Consider the following 14,193-nt stretch of genomic DNA (forward strand, 5'->3'; position numbering starts at 1 on the left):
GAAACATATTTACTAAAAAAACATTTTGGTATGGTCAATTAATATAAAGGCAAAAGTCTCTAAGTATCTTACTTGATGACCATTGAAACAAAATTTAAAATATGCAAATTTTAACTATCATAACTAACTTTTATCAAACTACACTAACATTTTACCCTAATTTTATCACGTCAAAAATCTTAACTACACAGAAATACAAATTCAAACAGTGTTTCTTTTCATCTTTACATCTTGATACACAGTTAAAATGTAAGTGCAGGTTTAGGGTCTTTTAGCATCTTCCCACTCAGACTGTTTTACCGCAAAGTGGTTTGTACCCTCAATAGGTTCTGGTTCAGAAATCATGCATCTAATCTCATCAAGTTCATACCAGTTCTTGTCGTGAATTTTCTTTGGCCAGAAAAAGCAGTTTTCGTTTTTGGATCCAATTCTGACCATACATTCGATAAACACCATTTGAGATTCAAAATCAATGTCATTAACCAATCCAGGATAATACTGGTCATTGTATGTTATTAAAACATACTTTCCTAGGTAACCATCTATACTCACTTCAGTAGATTTGGTTTGTTCGCAAAATTTATGATATAGTTCTTTGATTTCTGCATTAGTGTTTCTTTCTGTTTTTTTCTCAATCTCATTGACACTGGTGTTGCAGGTTTCTGGTAAAATGGGGACAAAATGGTTCGGTATCCAGTTTTGATTTTGCATGTCTGATCTAGTAGTTGTCCAAAAAATTTGTCCAACACATGACCTTTTCTCATTAATTCTTGGTTCAACTGTTCTATTCAAATGTCGTCTAACTACTGGATTTCCAAGTTCAGGGTAAATAGATCGAAGTGACATTCCTAGAACCGATGAAAGGGCATGGATTTGCCAGATTCCCATGTAAACTTTTTCTTTAGTTATCTTCAGAACTTCTCTTTCATAAATATCTCTGATTTTATCTGATGTTAGTTTCCCATCATGCATGTATTCTTCGGAATACATTGCATATGCTTTTATCAGTGATCCAACCTTTTCAGTGTTTGCTACCTCGCCTTTGATAAGATTAGTTTCATTTAGATAGTATTCCTCATTTAATGTCAGTTCTGCTACTATTCGTGTTCTCATCTCAAATACATGTAAGTCGTTCCCATATGCAAAAACACTTCCACACGCAGGAAGACAATCTCCGTCTGCTTTGACCTTCACTGCCGTGTCACCATTAACAGAAATGTTGTTTGGTAGAATTGATTGTGAAATAGGCTCAGCTTGAAAGTTATGATAAGACCTTGGTGTTCCATGTGTATACCCAATCTGATTTTTTATTATGGCACATTGCTTTTTCAGATTAATGAATGTGTCTCTAGCCTGTAATGACTTTAGAATTCTTCTAAATGTTCCTTCTTTTCTTCTGACTTCCTGTAGATCCTCATTCGTTCGACCGTTCAAGGTAGTCTGTTTCTTTTTCTCATCTGTAATCGGTATATCCTTGAAGCTGTTATCTTGTTTCTGATTTGTTTCACTTTTGCCTTTGCTGAACACCCTTTTTGATTCTTCTGCTTTTGTACCTGGTAACAATGAGAACGTTTGAAGTTGATGGTCCTTGCAACATTGTTTATAACATACACAACTAACATCTCTATATTTGATAACATCTGGTTTATCAATAAAAATCTGATGGAGTTTTGTTGTCCCTGGAACTGTTAACAGTGGGTTCTTGTATTTTGCCTCCATACTGTGAATATCAACATCTCTGACAAGATACACCTGTATCAAAGTGTTTGTAGTCTTCATTTCTTTTAAGAAGCTGTCAGCATTAAGAATATCTGCTCCATGTTTTACTTTCTGATCTGCAGATCTCTTAAGAGCTGCCCCTATTCCGTCTGGTATCCCTTTGCCATGCCCTGCAGCATGAAAATTCCATTGAGCTTGTGTAAAGCCGTAACTAAAAATTTCATTACTAAGAATGTGAAAGTTCAACTTCTGCTTATATTGTGTCGTTGGACCATCACTGTAAAAGTGTACAGTGTCTACCTCTGGATATTTCTCTCTAATTTCACTCAACACTGGATTCAAGTGAGCCCAAATAGAATATGGATCATGTTGGAGGCTATCTGAAATTCCACAAAAAGATTGAAGCTTGTTCATTGTTCCAGTGATATAATAACCTGTGTGTAGTGTTATTTGATTCTGTGAAGCTCCAAAGTGAACACTTTGAATCTCTTTTTCCATCTTTCCTACATAATTCTCTGCAAAATCCACGTGGAGAAGACATTCATTTGGGCCTAGTGATTCCTTAAGTTTTCTGTAGTGATTCATTTGGTTTTTAACAATGAAAAGGTGCTTTCTTCCTTTTATCCATAGGTCATCGTGAAATCTGTCCATAAGATGTCCAAGTGATCCATTTTCCTGGGTTTTTTTCGTGACAGTTACTTCTTTTATTTCTCCGTTTTTAAATGTTCTCTTTTCCTTCTCTGTTTTCCACTGATTCCAACTGATCTCAGTGTTGAAATCTTCGATGTTTGTTTCTACTTGTTTTTCCTTGCAACTACTACAATTCCCAAACATGCAGTCTTTGTTATTAGGATTGCAAACCACTTGTGTTACTAGGACTTCAATATTAAATGTTTTTATTGCCTTGTGTTTGTACAGGGCAGTGGCCATAAAAGTAAGATTTTCGCAAGTCTTACACAGACATGTCTCCCTCTCTTTTTCTGTCTTTTGTTTCACCCAAAATGGTTTGAGACGCCAAAATGTGGTAAAACTTATGGCTTCCTTAGCTTCCCTTCGATACTTTTCATAAAGATTCTCAATCGTATCTAGCAATAAACGTTTCTGCCTTTTATCCTTGAGTTTAGTTACAGTTTGACGAACTCCTGTTGTAATTCGGGAATTGTCATCTCTTTCAAAAAACTGCTGAACATCAACACGCAGACGCTTGATTTTAGTTCCTTTCTTCTTCTTCCTGTCATCTTTTGATGGATTCCTTATTCCAATTTCTGATCGAATATAGCTTAGGGCTTTATATTTTCGAATCACACTACCAATTACAGCATGACTAACCTTTTTCTTATTCTCTTTTAACTTGTATTTAAGTCTAAGTTGTTTGATTAAAGCATAGTGAAACTCTAGGGACCTTCTTACTTTATTGATCGATGAGTTGTTGCCTGCCAGATGTCTCAGTAATTTCTTTGTTTTAGTTTTTGGTGAATCCTTACTTAGTGCATCTTTCATTCTTTGTATTCTCTTCCTGTACATAGCCAGCTTTTTGTTGGCACTATCAAGTTTCATTTGTAGGGAGTTCTTGTCTCTGTAGCACTTTGCATCCTTTCTTTTTCTTTCACGTTTACTTTGTTCCTTTTGTCTATATGGTTGTGGTCTTGACGGTGCTGGAGGTTCTTGATCTTTACTTGCGGGTGTAGATGGCGAAGATGGCGGTGTAAGTTCTTTTTCCAAGTCTTTCTGTCTTGATCTCTGTTTCCTCTTCTGTTGTCTCCAATATTTTCTCTGACTTCTTTTATTTCTTTCGGATTTGGTGTCAATTAAGGTAATTTTGCCAGCTGCTTTCTGGTCATGATACCGTTGTCTCATTTTCTGTTTAAATTCTTCATATCTTTCTGGATCTTGTTTTAATCTTTCACGAAACCTCCTTTGTCTTTCTTTTGTTGTCAAAACCATGATATTTTAGGTTTATCTGTGGATAATAAAAAGAAGATATTTTTCAAATGGACATGTCGCCAAATATAGCCTTAAATTCACTTTTTTGTCATGTCTTGTTACAGGAATTAGTCAGATTTTTAACTAATGCACAGACTATTTTATCGTTGTTTTTTTCAATATAAAATCTACCACATTCTTAGATAAATGATGTGCCACTTTACTGCCATACTAAAATAAGCAATATATTTTTGTCCACTTCATCACGAGGACGTTTTGTATGATGCTGTGAGTCTACATGAACCTTGAAGGGCTTTGAATAAATGCAATAAAAACTGGTTTAATTCGCAAACACTTTAAAAATGTTTGTGAGGGTAGTGTATTATTTTGCTGAATGTTTTTATTTCATTGTTGCATGTTTTGTCAATTGCATAACGAATCATGTCCATCAGCTAACGGCATTTGTCAATTGCATAACGGACTATGTCCATTGCATAACGATATTCGGCGTTATATCATGGACTGTTATGCAATGGACATATTCACATGCTTTTCTATTTTTACTCGTCACTACTTAAAGGTCAATGATAATTTTCTGTTAATAACATCTGCACAGGAAATGCAATTATTAGAATAATTTCTTGTTTTCCAAAGATTGCAGCAAATGCTATTTGTATGAGTTACTTACTGGACATGTTTAAAATATATGCCACTAATCGGACTTACCTTATCAATGTTTTCTTTGTAAAATGTCTTTTGTTGTCTCAATCACCCCGCCATTTTAACTTTATGAAAGTAGAGTTAGTGACAAGTAGTACAAGGGGAAATAACACATAAAGGGGGGTAATGCAAAATAAAAAAAATGTGTATGCGTTATGCAATGGACATTTTTTCTGTGACAAAAGTGAAATTGAAAAAAAAAAAAAATACTATAATATTTGAATGTTAGTGACAAAGAAGTAAAGAAATCATGTTAAAGTTTATAGTTGAGCTATAAAAAGTTAAAAATTGTATGTTTTAAGTAACATAGTTTTATCACAAATATTAAAATTTGTTTTTGTGACATGCAAAAATGTCAATTTTGAGGATATAAATCATGATCACGAGACAATAAGATATGTAGGTGTATAGTTTTTTTGTGTGCTCCTATTTAGAATATGTATTAACATACCTTGTAAACTATTTTTTTAATGCTCTAATTGTGTATCTTGAAAAAAAAATGAGTGTGACATAAATTTCGAGTTTTTTTGAAAATGTCCCATATATGTAATTGTATGTGATATCAATAAAAAAATATGCATAGTATGTACGTTGTATCAATGATACAAGACTCGTATAAATTTTACATTAAAAGGAAACTCGGCAAGCTTCGTTTCCATATAATGAAAAATTTATACATCTCGTGGTATATCATTTGATACAGCGTGTGTATATATATATATATATATATATATATATATATATATATATATATATATATATATATATATGCAATTTAATTGTTAATTTACATTATTAAAATCTCTCTGCGGCGGTTCGAGTCTAAGATTAGCCAATGTGGGCATGTGAGAAAGCTTGCCAGTAGCTTCTCGTGGGTCGGTGGTTCTTTCCGGGGTTTTCCGGGTTCTTCCTCCACCATTAATACTGGCCGCCATGTATAGCCTATCGTGCTGAAAAATGGCGTTAAACCCCACAACAACAACAACAACAACATTATTAAAAGCAGACCTGGATAAAAATCAAATACATATTTAAGGAAGAGAGAAGGGCATGTTTTGCCAACAAATATTTAATCTGGAGCTGTTTATAATCCGAAAACGACTCTTATAGTACATACCCCTGTATAGCTGAAGTACACTTCCTTCGAAGATGAAACTCATCCAGCTTGTTTTGAGGCAGAAAACTCACAGACTATTTAAATGACTTTTGTGAGGGCCCCCTATCAGTAGAGAGCGTGCTTCTCGGCACGAGCAGTCACGGGATTTGGCGCTGATGGTATGAAAGGGAGATCACTATCGAATTGACGCTTAGCTGGGCTCATAACTTAGCTTTTTAGCTAAACAGTTTGATCTAGAAGGGTTGGTCTTGGAGCCAGTCCAGAGGTATGACTTGGCCGTGGCAGAGGCTTAAGGCAGTTAAAGCTGATTACGTCCCGTTCCTGATTTAAAAAAAAAAACAAAAAAAAACAAAAAAAAAAAAAACCAAACACGCAACGGTCATTTTCAGGGCCGCCTACTTCTCTCGAAAGGAGATAATATTCATTTTGCCAAAATCAATTAAAACTCAAAATCATTTTTTTCCCCATGATGAACGTGTGTGAGTGAATGAGTGCGTGCGTGTAGGTCCATATTCTAAAATATCAAAACCAAAAGACACTTACGTTTTCTGTCTGGGTTGTTCTTGTACAAATTTTATAATCCAACTCACGACACAATACTTTAACAAGTTCATAGACTTCTTCTGTCTTTGTTCACCCTGTCTGTTTTTTTTATTTTAATTTCTTCACTTTCAAAGACTTTTCCTCCTCTTCTTCTTCGCTTTCTCCTCGTCTTCTTTTCTTCTTTTTTTTATGTACGTGTCCGAGTTCTTCCTTTAAGGAGGGTACATCTTCGTCCTGTTCGGAACCCCTCTCTTCCTCTTGCTCCTGTTCTTTCTTAGGACATTCTGAAGACCAATGTCCTTTCTCTTGACAATGATAACGTGTATCTGGACTTTTGTCTCTTCTGACACATGTCTTGTCTCTTCTGACACATGTTTTAACACTCTGTAGCCCAATGCCCTTTCTTCTTACAGATATAGCAAATATCTTGACTTTTATCTCGAAAGGAGGGTCAGTAGACCGTCGGCTTGTCTGAAGAAAACTTTCGTATGACACCTCGCAAAGCTCTGATCAGAAGTTCGATCTGTGTTGGCTCTTCCATCTTTCTGGTCGGTTCGAGAGTGAAATGAATACTAGAAGGGAAAACACTGACCCTTTATATATACAATGGTCTGTCATGGATATAAAGGGGCCCATGACGTTAAAAATGTAGTCGTTTGACTTTTTGCAGTCAAGATGAAACGATCGCATCATTTCGTGGAGAAAGGAGAAGAAAGTAACAGGCAGAGACGTGATTTATCGCCTCGCACAGTAGCTGAAGTATTGGCTCAAATTCATGCCAGCGATTTTAAAGATGACATGAGTGAGCCAGAACCCAGACCGAGAGATTCTACACCCACCACCAATAACCTCTAAAAACTACTACCACATTCGAGAAACGGAAAAGCGCTCGTCTAGAAAATTTTGAACTACGGCTTACACTTACACCGTGAAGTTTAAAGATTTCAAAACCGAAGTATCGTCGGAGAAAGCAGAGGGGTTCATCACCGAGGTATGGGATTCTTTGCTAACCACACTTAAACGGCAAAGAAGACGATTGCTTGAGACTTTCCATTCATCACGACTGTTTGAAGTCCCCCATTTGGATCGAGTTTAGCAGCCCAGCAGAATTGACACCTTCCAAAGTCATCGACAAGATTCAACACGTGCAACAATCCAACGACAGGTTTCACATCACCAATGGAAAAGCAGCATTAGAGGAGGTGAACAGTCATTTTGCTAGAACGTCAATTTTGAAAAATTAAGGCTTCCTACGAAAACAAAATAACAAAAAATATGGTCAATAAAAAGAACCGAAGCTTCTAACTTACTGAGAGTTTCTCCAGTTAGGTTATTTTTTTTTTGTTGCTACATTTATTTTTTGTCGTTCGTGTTTTTTTCTTCTAAATTTGTATGTGTGTTCGTTTACCCACCCAGACGTTTCATTGAGGTCGCACCTCCTCTGCTGCTATAATGTGTGAGTAATTAAATCATTACTATATCAATAATGGAATATTACTCTAGTAGATGAGCTCGAGAAAGATTAGAAGCAATTAGAAAAAGCCTCCCTGTTCGTGACGCTCTCAAACGAAACCTGCAAGAACGTCAAGAAGCACAAGTTGAATATGCAGAAGAAAAAGAACGATTTTTAAAATCTGTTACAAAGGCTACTAGTAAGTTGTGGACGTTACTGAGAGTCTTCTTCCAGCGTTAAAACAAACTGCTGAAAAAATTGAAAAGATAACAAGAAGAACCAAACAAGCAAAAACTATTTTAAGAGAACTCCCAGCTGGAATAGCTGCTGCTCAACCAGCTCAACATCCGGCTTAACCTCCGGATCAACGAGAAATAAGTGAAGGTGCTGTTGGCGATGAGCCAAAACCAATAACAAAACAAAAGAAGAAAATGTTGGAATGCTTGATAAATTTACCCCAGAGGGTATTCAAAATATAAGAGAAAGTAAAGATATATATAACATTTCTGTGGATGGTTATGCAGAACGAGAAAGATATTGAAGACCTGAATATGTTAAAGGTGTATCTTTTGAGCAATAGCGTAAATGGATGTTTCGTGTATATGATGAGAAAAATTAAGCACGAGGTGATAAATTTGATGAATATTTACAACAATCAGATGACTCTATTGCCTTTAAAGAATTACAAAGAATTCAGAAACAAGTATTACCTTCTAAACCACAAATTCTTCAACAACAGCAATTATAACAACAACAACGACAACAACAATTACAATAACAACAAATACAGCAATTACAACAAAAACAAAAAGCACCACGTAAACCTTAAGCTCAAATTCCTCAACCTTCTAGTGCTGAAATTGAAGCTGATCTTAAAGATTAATTTAAAGCTAAAGGTTTAAGGACTATCATCATTTTGGGAATTCCTGAAATAGTTGAACTTGCTGCAAATATGATGAAAAAGATAAATATTTAAAACCTGAATATAGATCGTTGACAAAAAATAATTGGATTAAAAATATATTAGTTAAATTTGGTTTTACAGTTGCAGATGATGAAGAATTTCAGCAAGCATTGCTTAATGATGTAATAAGTAGAGAACAAGAATTACAGCAAGGAGGGATGGCTGTTCTTACTGAACTGTTGGGAAAACCTGAACCAAAAACTGGAAGTGGATTAGGAATTTGTCCTGACAGTGTTCTTGCCGATGTTGGCCTAATTAGAAATTCTGATCGGAGGAAAACGCGCAGGAAATAATTCTCCAAAAATTATTAATGAAATATCTGACATTTGTCGAAGATGACTTACAGGCGGCGTTATGGATCGTAATGTTGATCATTTTCTCCTTAATGAAATTTTTGATGATTATTACAGCCACTGAAAACAATTAATTAATTAACTTATAATTTAAAAAAATGAGTATACACAATGCTCAACGTAGATCTGTAATAGTTAGGGTAGTGAACTAATGACTGCCAACGTACAAAGTGATTTACGGAGATGGACTTGATGATGTTTTTCAAGGTATATTTAAGAGAATAGCTCCAAAAGCAATATCGATTGCAAAACAATTAGGAATGAATGCTACATTATGACGTTTTAGGATACGATATAACCTCTGTTTTGGAGAGTTCTTCTCAGTAGAAGATGGGCTGTTAAACTGGAAGTTGTATGTTGTGCTGTTTGGAGTTATTTCAAATCACTTGGATTCAAAAGAATATATTATGTAATTTTTCTGGAAAATACATGTGCTCATGTGAGATTCTTAATCAAAGACAGTTCTGTTAAGAAATTTTTGTTAATTTCCAAAACCGGAGTGATAATTCTTGTTTCTGCAAGGAACTGTAGACTTGAACACTACAGATTTCAGCAAACGTCATCGTCTTCCATTTTGGATTCTTCGTCGAGATTTAAACTTTAATTCAGTAGAAGATTTTGTTATTAGGACTTCAAAATTTTGACTCTTGGATTATTCTTGGATTATTTTGGATTTGATTTTAGAAAACCGTAAGTTCATATTTTTTTATTTGTACAGAATTTTTCCAGGAAAATAAAGTATCTTATTTTTCAAAGCTTGTTCTTTTCACTCTTTCTTGTGTTACTGTTTATTCCAGCCTAAACACGTGCCATAAGATACTTAATTTGATACTGAGATGGCTCAAGTGGGATAGGTTGTATTTAGTAGCTCTCAGTTGATGAGATGTTACGATGTACTTAAAGATTTTAATGAAAACGCAGAATTGTTGGACGAAGATGGTAATGATATTATTGATTTTATCACCGATTTTTATGAAGGCCCATCTGTAGATGACTTTGATGGATTTATTAATAATCTTGTAGTATATGACGATGTAATGCTGGACAAAATCAAATCCAGCTAGAACATTTTATCGAGGCAGACATAAAATAACTGATGTGATTTATGTTACTCAACGATATACACAAACACCTAAAGTGATCAGAGATAACTGCAATATTTTAGTTGTGTTTAATGGAGTTGATACACATACTCTGCGAACTATTCGTTAGACTTGGTGTAGTGGGGACATGGACATGATTAAGTTCAAAAACGTCTTTTCAAAATCACAATCTGCTCCACACGGATTTATAACAATAAATTTACATGATCCTCGATCATGATATCGTATAGGTCTTGATAAAATATTTGGCTGAGAGATTTATTTAATTACTCACACATTATAGCAGCAGATGAGGTGCGACCTCAAAGAAACATCCGGGTGGGTAAACGAACACACATACAAATTTAGAAAAACACGAACGACAAAAATAAAGTAACAAAAAAACTATCCCAGCTGGAGAAACTCTCTGTAAGTTAGATGCTTCAGTTTTGTGTTAGTGACCTTACTTTTTTCCGTAGGAAGACTTTTTTTCTTCTTCAAAAATGACGTTCTAGCAAAAGGTGTGTGTGCCTCCTCTGCCGCTAAAGCGACACTGTTCATGACCCACGTGTCTCTTCCCCAAGGGACAGGACGCAAAAAGGTGTTATTGATTGGTGGACGACCTTCGCAGCACCAAAAAGAGTCTCGTCCGAATTAACACCCATCAAGACAAGATGTGTTTAGCCCGTGCCATCTTCGTAGGACAAACGTATGCTGACAAAAACGAGACTGGCATTCACATTCCTAATATCTTCGTGGCTCATCGAGCGTGCGAGAAGTGCATCCAAGAACATATCTTTAGTCATTGTCCTCACTGCAGCAAGATTTCTGGAGGACGTGAAAAAATCTTTCGGGGACCAAACACTCTAGCCGATTTCGCCCAATGGATCTTATACCCCATCAACGAGACGACGAGCTAAGAGGACATCGAACGTTAAGGAGAGTGCCATCGCCATGCGACGGTGATGGCTCACAATTTTTCGGGATACGATGGACAGTTTCTTTTGAGATACTATACGGAATAAAGTACCGAACGTCCTAAAGTGACTTTGAAAGGAGTCGAAATCATTTCCATGCAGGTGGGACAAATGCAGTTTAATGATTCCACGATTTACTTGGCCGTGCCTTTGAGCTGAATGCATACAACGTTTGGAATGACAGAAATGGCTGAAAGCTATTTTCCACATATTTTCAATACCGAAGCCAATAAACAAGCCGTTCTACCCCATTTGCCTGAGGCTCACTACTACGAACCCGACAACCTGTGCACCAAACAAAGAGAAGCTTTCTACGCTTTGTACCAGTCTCACTCCTCGGGCCCCTGCGACATTCAGGAAAAAATGTTAAAGCATTTTCGTTCCGAAGTGGACATTTTACAGCGTTGCTGTGTAAAATTTTGCGAACTATTTATGGAACATGCAGGGATCGATCCTTGGAAAGAAGCCTGCACCATTGCCTAAAGCGTGTTCCTTTGTATACCGCCAATGATTCATGCCTGAAAACACTATGGCTGTCATTAGCCTTCAAACAAACAACTTTGTCAAACGTCGATACTCGGTCAAAACCCTACGCTGGCTACATTACTTGCGCGAAAAGGAAGACAAATGGATTCAACATGCCCACAACGGAGGAGATCATCGAACCATATTCGGTGGATGGCTGAGACTTAGAAAACCCCAAGATCGTGTACAAGTTTAATGGATGCTTATTTCACGAATGTGGGGGCCCCGAGTGGCCGAGTGGTCTAAAGCGCTCTCCGTTACGGACCACTGCCATCTCACCTCTGTCTGCGTGGGTTCGAGTCTCGGATTCAGCCAATGTGGGTATGTGAGAAAGCTTGCCAGTAGCTTCTCGTGGGTCGGTGGTTCTTTCCGGTGTTTTCCCGGGTTCTTCCTCCACCATTAATACTGGCCACCATGCATAGCCTATCGTGTGTTGAAAATGGCGCTAAACCCTACAACAACAGCAACAACATTTCACGGATGTCCCCTTTGCTACCCTCAAGTGACTCTAATTTTTACGACGTACCATGGAAGACTTGTACGAGGCCACTTGTCAGCGACGCTTGAAGTTAGAATAGCAAGGATACCAAGTAGTAGAAATGTGGGAACACGAGTACGATCACCCTTTGAAAACCGATCCCAAGTTTAAACGCATCATGGAAAGCTACAAGCTGGTGGACCCTCTGAACACAAGGGATAGTTCGTACAGTGGACGGGTGAATGCCACCTGTTTGCTGTACCACGCCGACGAGGATAAAGGAGAAGAAATCAAATATTTAGACGTGTGTTCGCTGTATCCTTACGTGTGCAAATATTGTCACCTGCAATTGCTGACGGATCGACGTGGACAACATTCAGCAATACAAAGGACTGATCAAGTGCAAAGTCTTGCCTCCCACGTTTTACCTCACCATTGCCAAGGAAAACTGATATTTCCCTTGTGCCGTACTTGTACCGAAACGTGCAACCAAAACCAACCTTGTCAGCACACCCAGAAAGAACGCGCCTTGACGGGAGCGTGGGTTAGCATGGAATTGTTTAAAGTTCTGGACCTGGGATAACAATTGTTAGAAGTGTACGAAATTTACCATCTTCCCAAGACATAAAATTACCACAAGGGTGACCAAACTCAGAAAGGCATTTTCGCAGACTACGTGGATACCTTTTTGAAACTGAAACAATAAGCCAGCAGCTATCCTTCCTGTTGCCACATTCCCAAAGACCGAAAGAAATTCAAAGAGAAATACTGGGAACAGGAAGACATCACTTTAGACCACGTGGAGAAAAATGTGGGATTTTTATTTTTCAATTTTTATTATGCGTGATACAAACTATTGATAAGTCATTCTGAGTTTACTGATTTTTTTAAAAATTAGTTTATCTTATGTACACTTTATTACGCTAAATTACAACTTTATAAATTAATCATTTTTTAAAAAACATTTGGACTCAGTTGATTTGATTAATTGCACAGGTGGCTTACACACAAATGGTATTTTTATTGTCCATTAAAATAACTGGACTAAATTTGGTTAAGTACAGGCTGGTGTTTTAAGGCCTTGTGCATTTACGCCTGCTGCCGGGTACCTGTCCTCCCTTGCCTCTCCTGGACTTCCTGTACCGTGATGGAGATGTGGAACCATTTCCACCCGTCCAAACCCAGGTGTCCCGACATGATAGTGGTAACCAATCACTACAGGCATCACATACTGCTTTAGTCAACACCTGGCTCTGTTGATAGCAGACTGAAATAACATCTTTTAACATGAGTGTGTGCTGGGTCCATCCACACTCATGAAAGCCCTTCATTCAGGTCATAAGGGACATTTAAATGAAATAGTGCTCTGTGAGCACATATACGTCTGAGGATGTGGCACTAATTAAACAGCCTGCCATGCAGGCATAATTTAGTAGTACATGGACATATGTATGAACACCACTCTAATCCAAATAGTCAGTCAGTCTGGCTACCCATCACTGATTCATGAACTACGAAGAACGAGTATCAGAATCACAAAACTCTTAGAACTTCAGATGCATCTGGAGTATGCCAGGCACCTCCTGGATGAACTGGCTATGGAGGCCATAGAAGAAAGTGCAAGAATAAAAGAGGAGGAGGAGGAGAGGAAAAAGAAGATAGAGAAGGAAGAAAAAATCCTGCCTCACCTCATGCTGAGATCTCTGTGTGAGGTCAAGCCTGAGGTGAGGATGCCTCCACCATTACAACCAGCTTGTCATCCAGCACTACAACCACAACAATGTCAGCTACAGCCACCAGTACCAGTTCCAGAGATAAGGAGACCGCATCATCCCCTCCTGCAAAATAGAAGACAGAGGGAAGTCTTCACTTTCCCACAATGTGAAGATTGGGATGATGAGGCCACTCAACCCACCTTTGCACAAATTAAATTGGGAGCAGGACTGGAGTAGAAGTTCCGTGTGTGGGGCCAGGACTGGGAGATGCCAGCATTAACCAGGTGTATTTGAAGTTTTTATAAAAAAAAAAAACAGCCCTTATCAGCTAGGGCTAACCAAATCTCTGGAAAAGAGATTATTCAAGTTGCCAATTTGAGTGAGTGTGGAGTAGTGTGATTATAAACACTCACTCCTTTACTGATGTGATTGTGAAGGTATGAGTTTGCGTACGTTTGTGTGGAAAGTAGAGTGTGTGTTCGTTGAGTGCATGTATGTTTGTGTGGATAGTAGATTTTGGAGTTTGTAAGCATTCGCATACGTTTGTGTGGATAGTAGATAGTTTTTTCTCCTAACCATGTGTAGATAGTATATATTGGGGTTTTAGATAGTATATTTTGGGTT

The sequence above is a fragment of the Sinohyriopsis cumingii genome, chromosome 7, assembly GCF_028554795.1.
Source record: "Sinohyriopsis cumingii isolate HCF-2022 chromosome 7, ASM2855479v2, whole genome shotgun sequence".
NCBI lineage: Eukaryota > Metazoa > Mollusca > Bivalvia > Unionida > Unionidae > Sinohyriopsis > Sinohyriopsis cumingii.